This window comes from Delphinus delphis, chromosome 2 (assembly GCF_949987515.2).
Source record: "Delphinus delphis chromosome 2, mDelDel1.2, whole genome shotgun sequence".
Taxonomy (NCBI): domain Eukaryota; kingdom Metazoa; phylum Chordata; class Mammalia; order Artiodactyla; family Delphinidae; genus Delphinus; species Delphinus delphis.
Window position 1 is genome coordinate 3,580,729 of NC_082684.1, and position 18,982 is coordinate 3,599,710.

An 18,982-nucleotide genomic window follows, 5' to 3' on the forward strand; every position below is an offset into this window, starting at 1 on the left:
ACCCTGTGCTATGCAGCTGCTTCCCGCTAGCTATCTGTTTTGCATTTGGTAGTGTATATATGTCAGTGTTACTCTCTCACTTCGTCCCAGCTTACCCTTCCCCCTCCCCATGTCCCATTCTCTACGTCTGTGTCTTTATTCCTGTCCTGCCCCTAGGTTCTTCAGAACCTTTTTTTTTTTTTTTTTTTTTTTTTTTTTTTTTGCGGTAGGCGGGCCTCTCACTGCTGTGGCCCCTCCGGGCCATGGCTCACGGGCGCACGGGCGCAGCCGCTCCGCGGCATGTGGGATCTTCCCGGACCGGGGCACGAACCCATGTCCCCTGCATCGGCAGGCGGACTCTCAACCACTGCGCCACCAGGGAAGCCCCCTTTTGTTTTTTTTTTTCAGATTCCATATGTATGTGTTAGCATACGGTATTTGTTTTTCTCTTTCTGACTTACTTCACTCTGTGTAACAAACTCTAGGTACATCCACCTCACTACAAATAAATCAATTTCATTTCCTTTTATGGCTGAGTAATATTCCATTGTATATATGTGCCACATCTTCTTTATCCATTCATCTGTTGATGGACACTTGGGTTGCTTCCATGTCCTGCCTATTGTAAATAGAGCTGCAGTGAACATTGTGGTACATGACTCTTTTTGAATTATGGTTTTCTGGGTCATATGGTAGTCCTATTTTTAGTTTTTTAAGGAACCTCCATACTGTTCTCCATAGTGGCTGTATCAATTTGCATTCCCACCAACAGTGCAAGAGGGTTCCCTTTTCTCCACACCCTCTCCAGCATTTATTGTTTGTAGATTTTTTGATGATGGCCATTCTGACTGGTGTGAGGTGATACCTCATTGTAGTTTTGATTTGCATTTCTCTAATGATTATTGATGTTGAGCATCCTTTCATGTGTTTGTTGGCAGTCTGTATATCTTCTTTGGAGAAATGTCTATTTAGGTCTTCTGCCCATTTTTGGATTGGGTTGTTTGCTTGTTTGTTTGTTTGATATTGACCTGCATGATCTGCTTGTATATTTTGGAGATTAATCCTTTGTCAATTGCTTCATTTGCAAATATTTTCTCCTATTCTGAGGTTTTCTTTTTGTCCTGTTTATGGTTTCCTTTGCTGTGCAAAAGCTTTTAAGTTTCATTAGGTCCCATTTGTTTGTTTTTATTTCCATTTCTCTAGGAGGTGGTTCAAAAAGGATCTTGCTGTGATTTATGTCATAGAGTGTTCTGCCTACGTTTTCCTCTAAGAGTTTTATAGTGTCTGGCCCTACATTTAGGTCTTTAATCTATTTTGAGTTTATTTTTGTGTATGGTGTTAGGAAGTGTTCTAATTTCATTCTTTTACATGTAGCTGTCCAGTTTTCCCAGCACCACGTATTGAAAAGGCAGTCTTTCCTCCATTGTATACTCTTGCATCCTTTATCAAAGATAAGGTGACCATCTGTGTGTGGGTTTATCTCTGGGCTTTCTATCCTGTTCCACTGATCTATATTTCTGTTTTTGTGCCAATACCATACTGTCTTGATTACTGTAGCTTTGTAGTGTAGTCTGAAGTCCAGGAGCGTGATTCCTCCAGCTCCGTCTTTCTTTCTCAAGACTGCTTTGGCTATTCGGGGTCTTTTGTATTTCCATACAAATTGTGAAATTTTTTGTTCTAGTTCTGTGAAAAATGCCATTGGTAGTTTAATAGGGATTGTGTAGATTGCTTTGGGTAGTATAGTCATTTTCACAATGTTGATTCTTCCAATCCAAGAACATGGTATATCTCTCCATCTGTTTGTATCATCTTTAATTTCTTTCATCAGTGTCTTATAGTTTTCTGCTAACAGGTCTTTTATCTCCTTAGGTGGGTTTATTCCTAGGTATTTTATTCTTGTTGCAGAGGTAAATGGGAGTGTTTCCTTAATTTCTCTTTCAGATTTTTCCTCGTTAATGTATAGGAATGCAAGAGATTTCTATGCATTAATTTTGTATCCTGCTACTCTACCAGATTCATTGATTAGCTCTAGTAGTTTTCTGGTAGCATCTTCAGGATTCTCTATGTATAGTATCATACCATCTGCAAACAGTGACAGCTTTACTTCTTCTTTTCTGATTTGGATTCCTTTTATTCCTTTTTCTTCTCTGACTGCTGTGGCTAAAACTTCCAAAACTATGTTGAGTAATAGTGGTGAGAGTGGGCAACCTTGTCTTGTTCCTGATCTTAGAGGAAATGGCTTCCGTTTTTCACCATTGAGAACGATGTTGGTTGTGGGTTTGTCATATATGGTCTTTATTATGTTGAAGTAGGTTCCCTCTATGCCTACTTTCTGGAGAGTTTTTTTTTTTAAATACATTTATTTATTTATTTATGGCTGCATTGGGTCTTCGTTGCTGGGCATGGGCTTTCTCTAGTTGTGGCAGGTGGGGGTGACTCTTCATCACAGTGCACGGACTTCTCACTGCAGTGGCTTCTATTATTGCAGAGCACGGGATCTAGGTGCACAGGCTTCAGTAGTTGTGGCACACAGACTCAGTAGTTTGGCTCATGGGCTCTAGAGTGCAGACTCAATAGTTCTGGCACATGGGCTTAGTTGCTCCACTGCATGTGGGATCTTCCTGGACCAGGGCTCGAACCTGTGTCCTGTGTGTTGGCAGGCGGATTCTTCACCACTGTGCCACCAGGGAAGTCCCTGGAGAGTTTTCATCATAAATGGGTGTTGAATTTTGTCAAAAGCTTTTTCTGCATCTATTGAGATGATCATATGGTTTTTCTCCTTCAATTTGTTAATGTGATTTATCACATTGATTGATTTGCATATATTGAAGAATCCTTGCATTCCTGGGATAAACCCCACTTGATCATGGTGTATGATCCTTTTAATGTGCTGTTGGATTCTGTTTGCTAGTATTTTGTTGAGGATTTTTGCATCTGTGTTCATTAGAGATATTGGCCTGTAGTTTTCTTTTTTTGCGACGTCTTTGTCTGGTTTTGGTATCAGGGTGATGGTGGCCTCCTAGAATGAGTTTAGGAGTGTTCCTCCCTGTGCTATATTTTGGAAGAGTTTGAGAAGGATAGGTGTTAACTCTTCTCTAAATGTTTGATAGAATTCGCCTGTGAAGCCATCTGGTCCTGGGCTTTTGTTTGTTGGAAGATTTTTTTTTTTTTTTTTTTTTTTTTTTTTGTGGTACGCGGGCCTCTCACTGTTGTGGCCTCTCCTGTTGCAGAGCACAGGCTCCGGACGCGCAGGCTCAGCGGCCATGGCTCACGGGCATAGCCACTCCACGGCATGTGGGGTCTTCCCGGACCGGGGCACGAACCCGTGTCCCCTGCATCGGCAGGAGGACTCTCAACTACTGCGCCACCAGGGAAGCCCTAGTCTTTGTTTTAAAGTCTATTTTGTCTGATACGAGGCTTGCTACTCCAGCTTTCTTTTGATTTCCGTTTGCATGAAATATCTTTTTCCATCCCCTCACTTTCAGTCTGTATGTGCCCTAGGTCTGAAGTGAGTCTCTTGTAGACAGCATATGTACGGGTTTGTTTTTGTATCCATTCAGCCAGTCTATCTTTTGGTTGGAGCATTTACATTTAAGGTAATTATCGATATGTATGTTCCTATTACCACTTTCTTACTTGTTTTGGGTTTGTTATTGTAGGTCTTTTCCTTCTCTTGTGTTTCCTGCCTAGAGAAGTTCCTTTAGCATTGTTGTAAAGCTGGTTTGGTGGTGCCAAGTTCTCTTAACTTTTGCTTATCTGTAAAGGTTTTAATTTCTCCATTGAATCTGAATAAGATCCTTGCTGGGTAGAGTAACTTGGTTGTACGTTTTTCCCTTTCATCACTTTAAATATGTCCTGCCACTCCCTTCTGGCTTGCAGAGTGTCTGCTGAAAAATCAGCTGTTAACCTTATGGGGCTTCCCTTGTATGTTATTTTTTGCTTTTCCCTTGCTGCTTTTAATATTTTTTCTTTGCATTTAATTTTTGATAGTTTTATTCATATGTGTCTCGGTGTGTTTCTCTTTGGGCTTATCCTGTATGGTACTCTCTGTGCATCGTGGACTTGATTGACTGTTTCCTTTTCCATGTTAGGGAAGTTTTCAACTATAATCTCTTCAAATAGTTTCTCAGTCCCTTTCTTTTTCTTTTCTTCTTCTGGGACCCCTATAATTCAAATATTGGTGCATTTAATGTTGTCCCAGAGGTCTCTTAGGCTGTCTTCATTTCTTTTCATTCTTTTTTCTTTTTTCTGTTCCACAGCAGTGAATCCCACTGTTCTGTCTTCCAGGTCACTTATCCGTTCTTCTGCCTGAGTTATTCTGCTATTGATTCCTTCTAGAGTATTTTTAATTTCAGTAATTGTGTTGTTCATCATTGTTTGCTCTTTAGTTCTTCTAGATCCTTGTTAAATGTTTCTTGTATTTTCTCCATTCTGTTTCCGAGATTTTGGATCATCTTTACTATCAGTACTCTGAATTCTTTTTCAGGTAGGTTGCCTATTTCATTTTCATTTATTTGGTCTTGCTCCTTCGTTTGTAACACATTTTTTTGTCATTTCATTTTATTTTTCTTCTCTTTTTGATGGGTGGCACTCTCTTCCTGTCTTACTGGTTGTTTGCTCTGAGACGTCCAGCACTGGAGTTTGCAGGCAGTTGGTTAGAGCCAGGTCTTGGTGCTGAGATGAGGACCTCCGGGAGGCCTCACTCTGTTTAATATTCCCTGGGGTCTGAGGTTCTCTGTTAGTCCAGCGGTTTGGACTTGGAGGTCCCACCACAGGAGCTCAGGCCTGATGTCTGGCCTGGGAACCAGGATCTCACAAGCATGTTAATAAGGCATATATAACACATATTAATATGTTAATAAGGTTTGAAGGTAGCAGCGACGGTCCTTGTGCCCTAGGAAGCAAACAGCTAGTGGTTGTGACTCGTGCTAGGCTCAGAGGACAAGGTTTGCACGACAGCCATGGGCACTTCCAGTGTTCTAAACCTCATGATTAGCTTTAGCTTAAATGTTTTTGTCAGGAATATGTCAGGGATGAAGTCGTGTCCCTGTCACTGTGTCTCATCTAGAGTGTCTGATGTCAGAGTGTCTTAGTTTTGTTGAAGCTAGGTTTGATCATTTGATCGTTCCATTTATTCACCTTTGCCTCTTAGACCCTTCGTGCTTCTCTTCCTAGAGTCAACCACTCTTACCAGTTTCCTGTGCGTCTATATATATGTATGTATGCGTAAATTATTGTGTATCTAGCCTCTTTTAAAAATACTGATGTTAGCATTTATATATATACACACACGTATATATACACATTGATATATATGTTAACATTTGCATTTTATGATTTATATCCTTTAAACTTCTGGGGTTTTACAAATCTATATTACGTGTTATTTGATATGTTATTTGAGATGTGGCCATTTTGGTGGCTTTAATTACTTGGTTTAGTGGTGCATCCTTATTCTCCCTTCTTTCTACCTTAAAATCCAGTCTGAGAACTGGTGTAACCTATTGTCCTTCAGGTTTAAGTCCTGATCAGTAAATACTGAACAAATAGTCAACAGTGGAGAGAATATTCCAGAAAAGAACGTCACAGACACAGAGTCTTGGAATTAGAATGAACAGGAAGAGTGTGTAATGGTGAAATTGGACTTGTAGCTGAGGTCACTGAGTGGGACTGGGAGTGCTAGATGATCATGCTCGTCTTTATTTTGCAGTTTTCTAGATGTATTTTCTTTTTTTTTTAATTTTAATTTTATTTATTTTTTTTACTGTGTTGGGTCTTGCTGCACACAGGTTTTTCTCTGGTTGTGGAGAGCAGGGGCTACTCTTCGTTGTGTTCCGCGGGCTTCTCGTTGCAGTGGCTTCTCTTGTTGTGGAGCATAGGCTGTAGGCGCACGGGCTTCAGTAGTTGTGGCACATGGGCTCAGTAGTTGTGGCTCGCGGGCTCCAGAGCACAGGCTCAGTAGTTGTGGCGCACGGGCTTAGTTGCCCCACGGCATGTGGGATCTTCCCAGACCATGGTTCAAACCGGTGTCCCCTGCATTGGCAGGTGGATTCTTAACCACTGCATCACCAGTGAAGCCCCTAGATGTATTTTCTTATTTGTTTTCCAGACAATGACCAAGTGCTTGGGGATATATTGATCATTCTGTGGATTATTCCTGACCACCTCCTTTTTGCTTTGCATCATTTTCAGTAGTAGGGACCAAGGAGTAACACAGCTTAGTTGCTAAGAGTGTGGCCTTTGGAGCCAGGCAGACAAGGTATCCTCTGGCAGGTTACCGACCTTTCTTTTCTTATGCTGGTTTTTCTTCATCATTCTGGTTTTCTGCTGCTGTGTAACAAATTACCCCAACTTGGTGGCTTACAATAACAATCATTATTCTCTCCTATGGTTCTGTGAGTTGCCTGGACCCAACGAGGCAGGTTTCACTTGGAGTCTCTCATGTGGTTGCAGTTAGATGGTGGCTGGAACTGGAGTCATCTCAAAAGTTTCCTCACTCAAGTGTCTGGTGGTTGATGCTAGCTGTCAGCTGGGACCTCAGCATGGGCTGTCAGCCAGAACATAACACTCAGAATCTCCATGTGTCTTGGGCCTCCTCACAATATGGCAGCTAGGTTCTGCAAATAAGCATCCTGAGAGTTTGAGGTGGAAGCAGCATTACGTTCTCTGATCTAGCCTCAGAAGTGGCATAATGTTACTTCTGCATCCCTCAGATTTGAGAGGAGAGAACATAGATCCCACCTCTTGATGGAGGAGTGACAAAGACACATAGTAAGATGAGCATGTGGGATGGGATATCTAGAGGCTGCCATCTTTGGAAAATAAAACCTTCCACACTCATCTTTAAACAGGCATAATAATACTTATTTTATAGGATTGTTTCAAAGTTAAATGAGATAATCTACGTAAAACTTACAGCATAGTGTCTGGTACATGGTAAAATGTGAATGAGTTATCATTTGCTATCCCAGTGGATGGCAGGCAAGGATGTAAAAGGGGAAAGAATGGCAAACATCAGTCAGATCCTTACTTTGAAAAAATTTACCCTTACCTAATCTAATGCGAGTATCAATTTTTTTCCTGTCTGTACTTTTTAATGGATTATTCAAAACGTATCTATAAAAAGAGAAAAGACTACATATTCTGAAGGCAGTAACAGTTTGCTATTATATCACAGAGAGAGTTTAAAAAAGTATCTGTTGTAATTGCAGTGAGGTCTAAGCTTTCTGTCCCTCATAATGTAACTGAGCAGGACCCTATGGGGCCTTCCCAGAACAGACCCCTCCCCCATGTCCTCTGCTGTAGCTCCGCTCTGAAGTACCCAGATAATAGTATCTGATGCACATTTCCTGAGTTGTTTTACAGGTGCTAAAACCACCACCAAATGGGAGAAATGAACTACTTGATGACCATAAACAAATAGCTCCCAGACCTCCTGGCGCCTAAGGATTGATAATGTTAACCCCTGTGACATCACCCTGTTACATCACCATCAACCAATCAGAATTGTGCATGAGCTGATCACATACCCTGGGACGCCTCTCCCTCACTGGGCCTTTAAAAATGCTTTGCTGAGGGACTTTCCTGGTGGTCCAGTGGTTGGGACTCCACGCTCCCAATGAAGGGGGCTCGGGTTTTATCCCTGAAGGGAACTAGATCCCACATGCTGCAACTAAGAGCCTGCATGCCGCAACTAAAAATACCACACATGGCAAGGAAGATCCCGCATGCTGCAACTAAGACCCGGTGCAGACAAATCAAAATAAATAAATAAATATATAGAGAGAAATTAAAAAAAAATTTTTTTTTAAATGCTTTGCTATGCATTTAAACCCATTGGGGAGTTCGCGTATTTTAAGCACTAGCTCTCCTGGACTTCTTATCTAGCGCCCTACAATAAATGCTGTGCTTTCCTTCACCACAACCTGGTGTCAGTAGACTGGCTTTACTGCGAACTGGCGAGCGGACCCAAGTTTGGTTCGGTAACAATTTATGTCAGTATTTTTATAGAATCGAAGTTGCAAGGTACTTCACATAATGTTGTTCCATGCTCTCCTTCCTAGTGTGCATATCACCTTCTGTTTTATAAATAGACGCATCAACTAGCAACTTTTTCTCTTTAAATAAAACAAAATTAAGGAAAAATAATCGTAGCTTTGTGATAAATTCAAGCAGTGAAAGGTTTTAAATTAGTCTCAGGACCCTTCCCTACTGGGCAGAGTCCGTCCTGGTTAACATTTTCTTAGATGTACGTCCGTAAATTTTCTGTGCATATTGTGTTTGTGTGTGTGTGTGTGTAGGTATTTGTTCTAAAATTAGATGTGATTATATTAAATATGTTGTACTGCAGCCTGTTAGGATGATGCTTCAATGAAGATGTTTGAACATAGATCTTTGAGTAATTCATGTTTATCAGTGGCGTACATTGATTGGGTTAAAGGGTGCAGTTTAAATTTTAAAGTCTAAGTTTTTTTTTTTTTAAGTATAATTGACCTACAACACTATGCTAGTTCCAGATGCACAGCACAGTGATTCAGTGTTTCTGCACATTACAAAATGATCACCATTTTTATGAGTTTATGAATACTTTTACGTCCTTTTGTGTTTTCACTATGTTTGGTAATTCAGGTCACAATTTTCCACACTACAGCAAGTCATTAATTGGGCACAGCCTTCTTTATTGAAGGTTCCTGACCTTGTTTTAGTGATTTGGTTTGAATTACTTAATCTCTCAGGGAGAGTGGGAATTACAAGCTGAATCCTCTTCCTTTTAAACTCTAGTTGAGGGTTATACTCACTAATTAACCTCCCTCAATTCTTTTCACCCCTCCGCTGGTGAAGCCCCATCGTTCTGATGCTTATCACCTGCCTTGATTCAAATCTTTAGAAGCAGTGTTTGAATACAAATATTTGGATTTGGGTGTGACGGGTTTAGAATTTCACAAAAAATGAATCTGAACTCCATTTTCACGCTTTAAATAAGGCTTAAATTCCACTTAAACAAGCCTTGGTTTGGTAAAAATGAATAGAATCTTAATTAATATGAACGGACTTATTTATCCTCCTTGTTCTATCTACCCTGTTTTAAAAAGTATTCATTTTATTAAGTCTTGACCCTTGAGTTTGTCTTTTATTATTATTTTTTTAATATTTACTTGTTTGGCCACACTGGGTCTTAGTTGCGGCATGCGGGATCTAGTTCCCTAACCAGAGATTGAACCTGGGCGCCTTGCATTGGGAGCACGGAGTCTTAACCACTGGACCACAAGGGAAGTCCCTCTCTACCCTTGTCATATAGCTATGTTATTTACACTTTTCTTTGTCCTTGAGTCTGGGTGCTGTTTTGGTTGGTTTGTTTTTTAGTGATTGTTTACTCTCTCTATTCCCATTAATGTGGGGCAGCGTTTCTTTTGCTAGCATAGCTCTGTATCCTTCACAGCTTTGTGCTGTGCTTTGTGTTCATCTTAACGTTTCTTATCTAACAGTAAAGGCCTGTGAAAATATGCGACATCCTGTTGGAGAGAATAGGAAGATACTTTTCCTAAGTAAGTGTTTTCTCATAGGGGTGTTTCTCTTTTTCTCTCCCCTGCCTTTCATCCTTGTTACGCCCAGACCCTTTGTCTATTGGAAGAGCCATGGAGGAAACAAGTAATTCTTTATCCCCCCCCCGCGGCTCTCTCCAGGGCATGGGTTCCATTTATTGCTGGCTGGCCATGAGGGTCTGGAGCCAGCTTGGAATGCTGGCACACACGTGGAGTTTGTACTTAAACCACTTTAAAATGCAGAGTTGGGAATTCCCTGGTGGTCCAGTGGTCAGGACTCGGCACTTTCACTGCTGTGGCCCGGGTTCAATCCCTGGTCGGTGACTAAGATCCTGCAAGCTGTGGGGCTTGGCCTAAATAAATAAATAAAGTGCAGAGTTGACTTTTTTTTTTAAAGCAAGTCTGCATGTATATGTATTCGTATGATCACCGCCGTCCTTTTTTCACTTAGTATTAAATTATGGATGAACAATTTCTTATATTGTTAAATGTTATTTGAAAGCATCATTAAAAAAATTTATTTTATTGAAGTATAGTTGATTTACAATGTTGTGTTAATTTTTACTGTACAGCAAAGTGATTCAGTTATACATGTATATTCTTTTTTTTTTTTGGTTGGGGGGGTGCGCAGGCCTCTCACTGTTGCGGCCTCTCCCATTGCGGAGCACAGGCTCCGGACGCGCAGGCTCAGCGGCCATGGCTCACGGGCCCAGCCGCTCCGCGGCATGTGGGATCTTCCCGGACCGGGGCACGAACCCGTGTCCCCTGCATCGGCAGGCGGACTCTCAACCGCTGCGCCACCAGGGAAGCCCACATGTATATTCTTTTTCATATTCTTTACCATTATGGTTTATCACAGGATATTGAATATAGTTCCCTGTGCTATACAGTAGGACCTTGCTAATCCCAAATTCCCCATCCATCTCTCCCCCACCCCCTCCCCTTGGTAACCACAAATCTGTTTCCTATGTCTGTGAGCCTTTTTTTTTAGAGAGTATGGAGAATTTGTTAGAGTAGCTGCAGGTTTTTTTTTTTTTTTAAGATGTTGGGGGTAGGAATTTATTAATTTACTTATTTATTTTTTTTGGCTGTGTTGGGTCTTCGTTTCTGTGCGAGGGCTTTCTCTAGTTGTGGCAAGTGGGGGCCACTCTTCATTGCGGTGGGCGGGCCTCTCACTATCGCGGCCTTTCTTGTTGCGGAGCATAGGCTCCAGACGCGCCAGCTCAGTAGTTGTGCCTCACGGGCCCAGTTGCTCTGCAGCACGTGGGATCCTCCCAGACCAGGGCTTGAACCCGCGTCCCCTGCATTAGCAGGCAGATTCTCAACCACTGCGCCACCAGGGAAGCCCGAGCCTTTTTTTTTTATAGATAATTTCATTGTGTCATATTTTAGATTCCACATATAAGTGAAATCATATGGTATTTGTATTTCCCTTTCTGACTTACTTCACTTAGTATGATAATCTCTAGGTCCATCCATTTGCTGCAAATGGCATTATTTTGTTCTTTTTTTATGGCTGAGTAGTATTCCATTATTTATAGGTACCACGTCTTCTTTATCCATTCATCTGTCGATGGACATTTAGGTTGTTTCCATGTCTTGGCTATTGTGAATAGTGCTGCTATGAACATAGGAGTGCATGTATATTTTCGAGTTAACGTTTTCCCCAGATATATGCATGGGAGTGGGATTGCTGGATCACATGGTAACTCTATTTTTAGTTCTTGGAGGAACCTCCAAACTGTTCTCCATGGTGGCTGCACCAACTTACATTCCCACCAGCAGTGTTGGAGGGTTCCTTTTTCTCCACACCCTCCCCAGCATTTATTATTATTATTATTTTAAATATTTATTTAGTTTATTTATTTGGCTGCTCCGAGTCTTAGTTGCGGCATGCGGGATCTTTTAGTTGCGGCAGGCAGCATCCCTGACCAGGGATCGAACCTGGGCCCCCTGCATTGGGAGCGTGGAGTCTTAACCACTGGACCACCAGGGAATTCTCATTTACCAATTTTTAAGTGTATTGTGGAATAAGGATCTAACTTGAATTTTTAAATATGAAATCTCCAGATTAATCAGCTTTATTGAGGTATAATTTGCACCCAATAAAATTCACCTATTTTAAGAGTATAGTTTGATGAAATTTGGCAAATATAGACAGTAGTGTCTCCACAGTCAAGATATAGAACCTTTGGGAATTCCCTGGCGGTCCAGTGGTTAGGGCTCTGTGCTTTCACTGCCGAGGGCCCGGGTTCAAATCCTGATCAGGAACCTGAGATCTAGCAAGCTGCATGGTGTGGCCAAAAAAAAAACCCAGAAAAACAAAAACAAGATATAGAACCTTTCTGTCACCCCCAGAAGTTGTCTTGTGCTCCTTTGCAGTCAGCCCCCTTTCCCTACTCCTGACTCCAGAGATCATTATTCCACTCCCAGCTGGAGCTGTGCTTTCTCTGCTCCTCACACCGAAGAATGTGTCCCTATGCCATTGGCAGTTGGGGTTCCCAGATTCTGCTTTTGTCATGGACCTTGTCAGCTGAGCCAGTTACTTTGGAAAGGATCTGTTACCGTGGTCACTGCTCTTACAAGTACATTTGTGTGACTTTATCTGTGTCTCCTGGGCAGTGTTCTGCTCAGGGAAGACAGCAGTGGCAGCGTGGTTGGGAAATGCTTCTGGGGTCAGACTCCCTGTGTTTAAAGCCTACTGCTTATTGAGGTGACCTTGGGCAGGCTACCTAACCTCTCAGTGCCTTAGTTCCTCATTTGTAAGATGGATTAATGGGATACCTACTGCATGGGATTTTTGAGATGATTAAGTGAAAAATGGTGCCTGGTACCTAGTGTTCAGATCTTGGTGTTTAATAAATATCTTTTTCCGATAGAAGGAGCCAGGGCTCCTTGGTGAAGCGGCTTATCCTAGGACGGAAGCAGGAAATGCATAAGATTTTGTAGTGCTAGAAAGTGAGAAAGTACTGAAAAAGAAACAAACCCCTTATTGATGGGAGCATGTCAAAGGGACAAAGGAGCCAACTGAAAGAGCTCCCTAAGGCCAAAGCTGGAACAATTTGAAGCAACAAGATAAAGTAGTATTAGATTATCCCGAAGGATAAAATAAATATCCATGGAGCCATACTAATATTAATGAAAACATATCCTAAAGACAGTTTGGAGACTTCCCTCGTGGCGCAGTGGTTAAGAATCCGCCTGCCAATGCAGGGGACACGGGTTCGAGCCCTGGTCCAGGAAGATCCCACATGCCGCGTAACAACTAAGCCCATGCACCACAACTACTGAGCCTGCGCTCTAGAGCCCATGAGCCACAACTACTGAAGCCCGTGCACCTAGAGCCCGTGCTCCACAGCAAGAGAAGCCACCGCAGTGAGAAGCCTGCGCACCGCAACGAAAGAGTAGCCCGCGCTCGCCGCAACTAGAGAAAAGCCCGCGCGCAGCAACGAAGATCCAACGCAGCCAAAAATAAATAAATAAATTTATAAAAGACAGTTTGATTGCAGGACTATGAAGTTAATTTAAATAGCATCCTTCCAGTCATTTTATTCTTCTTACCCTTCTAATCTCACTGTTGCATTTATGTGGCTGGTCTGACCTGGGAAAGGAGGTAACCTAAGGAACAAGAGTTCTCTCTCACTGTGATCAGAAATACCCAATATTTAAAGACAGATGAATAAAAAAGTGTTGGTTGCCAATTAGTCAATAGTAATAATTTTGTGATTCAGTTATCAGCAAAGTTCCCCCTGCAGTATATGTACGGGGTATTATAGGAATATTAGATTATGGGGCATGTGACCTGACATTTCCTCTTTGATTCATTTGTTGAGTATGTACAGGGCACGAAAGAGAATAGATAGTAGGCTTTGCCTTTAAGAGGCTTATGGCCCTATGGAGAGAAGGTGCAAAGCGGACCACGAGCAGGTCTGTGACAGAGGACAGGGTACGTACAGAAGGTGGAAAAACATCTGCTCTAACGCCTACCTACCGGGTTGGTCCTGGGGGTTTAGAATCTACAGCACCAGGTACTCAATTTTGGACACCGTGTACTCATTAATTTGGCCTTTAATATTATCTAAACAGGAGCGTGGCTCTCTCCCCTGCCTCTCTCTTTTTTTAAAAAATATTTATTTATTTATTTACTTATTTTTGGCTGTGTTGGGTCTTCGTTGCTGCGCGCGGGCTTTTCTCTAGTTGCGGCGAGCGGGGGCTACTCTTTCGTTGCGGTGCGCAGGCTTCTCACTGCGGTGGCTTCTCTTGCTGTGGAGCACGGGCTCCAGACGCGCAGGCTCAGTAGTTGTGGCTCACGGGCCCAGTTGCTCCGCGGCATATGGGATCTTCCCAGACCAGGGCTCGAACCCGTGTCCCCTGCATTGGCAGGCGGATTCTCAACCACTACGCCACCAGGGAAGCCCCTCCGCTGCCTCTCTGGGGGCCTGGGGACACACTCTAAGTCCTCAGTGTGAGTGCATGGCACAGTGCATAGCTGATGCTAATAAATCTTTATTGACACCCACAGTGATGTAGTCATACCACCAGGGATGTTTAATTCATTTAGGCTGAAGTACAGCATAAATTGCGTTGGGGGGGGAGCGGGTCCCAAGATGACCCGTTGGTTCCATGATTTGCTCGGAGGACTCACAGGACTCAGGATATGCTCATACTCATGGCTGCGACGTACTCCAGTGAGAGGGTACAGAGCGAGATGCGCAGAGAAAGGGACATGGGGCAAAGTCTGGAGGAAGCGCATCGCAAGCTGCCAAGAGTCCTCTCCCAGCAGAGTCACACAGGACGGACGCGCTTAGTTCTTCCAACAGCAAACTGACAACACGTGTGAAATATTTTCTATAAGGGAAGCTCATTAGAGCCCCAGTGCCCAGGATTTTTATTGGACGCTGATAACGTAGGCACCCTCTGCCCAGAACATAGCAAATCCCAGCTCCCAGGAGGAAAGCAGATTCAGCGTAAACCCCATTGCTCGCTCCGACGGTGTGAGTCGGAGTGAGTCGCTCTTATTGTGCAGGGGCTAGTGGAAACCCTGCCCAAGGGCCAACCTTGCAAGCAGACGGAGAGCGGTCTTAGGCCTGCCATGTGAGCTCTTTTCTGCACAGTAATAGACTGTGTCTCCTTTCAGGGAAATTTCTGGGCATTCTAGTCTAGTCCATCCAAGAGAAGGGAAAGGGTTGGTGTTGTTTTAACAAGCAGTAGCTATTCCCTGGCTATTGCTTGACGAGTGAGAGTGGGGTTAGGCAGCTCAGGGTGGGTCTTCTCAAGGGCAGGAGGATGTATGACTCAGTAAAAGGGTCCAGCTGGTTGAATTTTCCCACAGAATTTCAAGTTTGGAGGCTCCTTGAGAAATTGGTCAAAGTTGTTTTATAAAGTTCCAAACTGGACAGATTAGTGGTAAACCACAGAGCCTGTATTTTGTTCAGTTTGTTTTGAAGAAGCTTTTCGGGAGATTCACCCAAGAATCTTACATGTCTTGTTTCCAGGACTTACTGCGCAGGTTACCTGTTTTAGAGAGGCTCTGGGATTCAGTTTAAGCTGTGGTTGTCAAGCAAGTTACAGCTTCTGAGTTTTATCAGCAGGGATCTGACACTTCAGTCCTGAAGACTCCACCAGGGCTGAGCCCTGCCTTGCTCTAGCCAACTTCTCTTAGAGGGCGAGCGGGGAGGACTGTAAAACTGGCAGAATAGCTCTGAATCCTGCCTTGCTGGGAACTAGACCAGTTAATTTTTTATTCAGGGAAGACGTGGTTAAGAGGGATTCTGCTAGCTTAGTTTAAAGGTCTTCAGTTTGCGGGCATAGAGCGGCGCTGGGGTATTAACTGGTATTCTTGGGAGACATGTCTGCTTGCACACAGCACACCCCTCCTGTGTGCTGCTTGGTGCCCTGGAGACACACTGCCTTTTCAGAGAGAAGTACTGAGGTCTGTAGTCAAACGTGTTTCTCTTTATTTAGCCCTGCATTTCCTAGATTTATTTGCTCATAGAACCCCCTTTTGTGGAATACCCATTAGTGTTTGGGGGGTACTAGTGTTTTGAGGAACTCAATTCAGAAAATGCTAGTCTAGAGATTCAGCACCCTCAGGTGGTTTTCCTGCTGATGACGTGCAGGGAGGCCCCTCCGGGCGTGATGGCCCACCCTCTTCTCACACAAAGCACAGGCTTGGCTTCCATCACGAGGCTTGGCTTCCATCGCAGTGTTTGCTGAGGGCTGTGGCTTGTAGTGTACAGATTTCCTTAGTTATGAATGGAATGGTCTTAGTACTAAAATCATACTCCATTGCCCCAAGCATTCTTTGTTTCTGCTGTTATTTTTATGTGTTTCTTTGTCTTGGTGCAATGTAGTTTATCTCCAACTCTTGTTAGTTGCCAGGACTAAGAAATGTTAGTGCTGGGGCTGGCAGTCCTTCGCAGAGGGTTTTCACTTAGGACAAAGGAGCCACCTGGGAAATAGGATGGAGACCTGTTGCAGGGAACCAGAAGAGGCTCTCTGAAGCTAACCATGGCAGAGGATAACCAGTCTCCCTGTTGGGGGGGGTCTGTTGAAGAATATACGTGGCCCCTAAACTTTGTTCTCATTCAAGAGGTTGTTTTAGTCTGCTTCAGTTGTGAAGACCAGTAAGTCAGACTACAGTTCCCAATATGGAAGCGTATTATAATTATAACAGTCAGTTAAGGGTGAGCTTGAGAACAGGAACACTCTAGAGCAGGAAGGCCTGGCCCTCCTGGGAACCAGAACCGTGGTGAAAGCACCTCCTTGTTGGGTCTCAGCAGTGGGAATTTGTGGATGTGGTTATTCCGACACTAATATGATCTGAATCTGTTTTTCTTTGGGCCTTTCCTTGAATATATTCTTTATTGTATATCTTTTCTGTTCCTCATACTTCCTGCTTATTCCTAACTTTGGCTTGCTTTTTTTCTTCCGATTTTTAAATATTGGAGTATAACATACATCCAGAAAACTGCACGAATTACAAGTACAGGTTGGTGAATTTTCAGAAAGTGAACCTGCTTGTGTAACCTGCTCCAAGATCAAGGAACAGAGCGTTACCCGTGTCCTGGAAATCCCCAGGGTAACCGCTGCTCTGACTCAGGCACCACGGATTTGTTTGTTTTAACAGCTTTATTGAGATACAATTTACATACTCTAAAGTTCACCCAGTTAAAGTATACAATGCAGTGATTTTAGGTATTTTTACTGAGTGGTGCAACCATCATCATCGTCTGTTAAAACACTTTCATCATCCCCAAAAGAAATTAGCATTGATTCCCCGTTTCCCCCAGACCCCACCCACCCTAGGCAACCACTAATCTACTTCCGTGTCGGGGATTTGCCTATTCTGCACATTTCATGTAAATGGCCTTTTGCGCTTGGCTTCTTTTACTTAGCGTAACGTTTTCAGGGTTCATCCATGGGTCTGTGGCTGAATAACAGTCCGTTGTATGGATAGACCATATTTTGTTTATCCGTTCATTAGCTGATGCACATTTGTGTTGTTTCCACCTTTGGCTATTATGAATAATGCTTCCGTGAACATATGTGTACAGGTTATTGTTTGGACATATGTTTTCATTTTTCTTGAGTATATACCTAGGAGTGGAATTCTGAGTCATGTGGGACTCCATTTAATATCTTGAGCTGCTAAACTGTTTTCCACAGTGGCTGCACCATTTTGCATTTCCACCAGCAATGTATGAGAGTTCTCACTTATCCATATCCTCAGCAATACTTGTTATTATCTATCTTTTTGAGTCTAGCCATTCTAGTGGGTGTGAAGTGGTGTCTTATGTTTTTGTTGTTTTTAATTTTCTTGTCAATTATTTTATATTTCATAAATTGCCACTTTCTTTACGACGATATTATATAAAAATAAATATACTTAGCTTTTAATCTCAAATGCCATTTTCCTTAAAGGAATCACAAAGAAAATCACCCTTTAAAAATTGTTTTTAATTACTTTAAAAAATTAATACATGGGCTTCCCTGGTGACGCAGTGGTTGAGAGTCCGCCTGCCGATGCAGGGGACGTGGGTTCGTGCCCCGGTCCGGGAAGATCCCACATGCCGCGGAGCGGCTGGGCCCGTGAGCCATGGCCGCTGAGCCTGCGCGTCCGGAGCCTGTGCTCTGCAATGGGAGAGGCCACAACAGTGAGAGACCCGCGTACCGCAAAAAAAATAAAATAAAATAAAATAAAAATTAAAAAAATAAAAAATTAATCCATATACAAAGTGTAAAACAAAAAGAAGCACAGATTTATATATAGTGAAAAGTGAGTCTCTCTTCCGTTCCTGCCCTCCCACCCATCTAGACCCTCCCCCGCAAGGTAACCACTGTGGCACTTCCTTGTGTTCCTTCTGTGTATAGGTTAGCAGAAATGTGTGAGTGTTGTGTGTATAAGTTTTTTATTGCTGCTATAACAAATTGTCACAAACTCAGCAGCTTAGAACCACACAACTTAAACGACTCTCCCTGGACTGAGATCAAGTTGCTGGCAGGTGGCGTCCCTTCTGGGGGCTCCAGGGGAGAATCTGTTTCCTGGTCTTGTCCAGCTTCCAGAGGCCACCTGTGCTCCTTGACTTGTAGCCTCTCCTCTGTCTGCAAAGCGTCACATCTTCCCGTCTGTCCTCCATCTGCAAAGCGTCATGTCTTCCCATCTGTCTCTGATTCTGTTTCCTCTGCCTCCTTCTGCCACTGATGAGCTCCCTGTGGCTGACGCATTGCGCCCACCCAGTAAATCCAAGATCATACCCTTGTTTTAAGGCCGGCTCCTCAGCAGGCTTAGCCATTAACTCTCTCTTGCTGTGCAGCCTGACATTCACAGGCTCCAGGGATTAGAACATGGACATTGTTGGGCGCCGTCATACTGCCTGACACAGTGTGTAAACTGTTTTGAAAGCAATGTTAACACGGTTTACACACCGTTCTTTCGTTTGTCTTTTTCATTTAATACTATATCTTGAAAGGATGTTCCCTGTCAGAAGCTGAAGAGCTGCCTTACCCCTCTTTATCTGCCATATAATAGTCCTTTGTATGGCTTTTTCATAATTTAGTTAACCATTTTTCGGGTGTTTCTTGAGGTGCTAGACTTTTTAATTTTACGTAGTCAAATAAATCAGCCTCTTCCGAGTGACTTCCTACCTCGTTATGCTTAGAAAGGCTTTTTCCTTTAGTGAAAAAAATGAATGTTTTCCTTAGATTAAAAAAGATATCCGTTACATTCTATGTTAAATTTCTGGGGCTGCTGCAACACTTTGTCACAAGTTTGGTGGCTTAATACCACAGAAATTTATTCTCTCCAGTTCTGGAGGCAGAAGCCTGAAATCAAGGTGTGGGCGGGGCCACGCGCCCTCCGAGGCCGCCAGGGCAGGACCCCTCCTCCCACCCCCCACCCCCACCCCCCGTGGCTCCAGGCGTCCCTTGGCTTGTGGCCGCGTCCCTCCAGTCTCTGCCCC

The 18,982-nt window shown here is 43.2% G+C and overlaps 1 non-coding gene across 1 annotated transcript; it reads right to left on the reverse strand.

The window, feature by feature from the left end:
- Positions 1 to 11,444: 11,444 nt before the first annotated feature.
- TRNAW-CCA (transfer RNA tryptophan (anticodon CCA)) lies at positions 11,445 to 11,517 on the reverse strand. Its single transcript has one exon. It is a non-coding gene; the product is annotated as a tRNA-Trp (tRNA).
- Between the last annotated feature and the right edge of the window lie 7,465 nt (positions 11,518 to 18,982).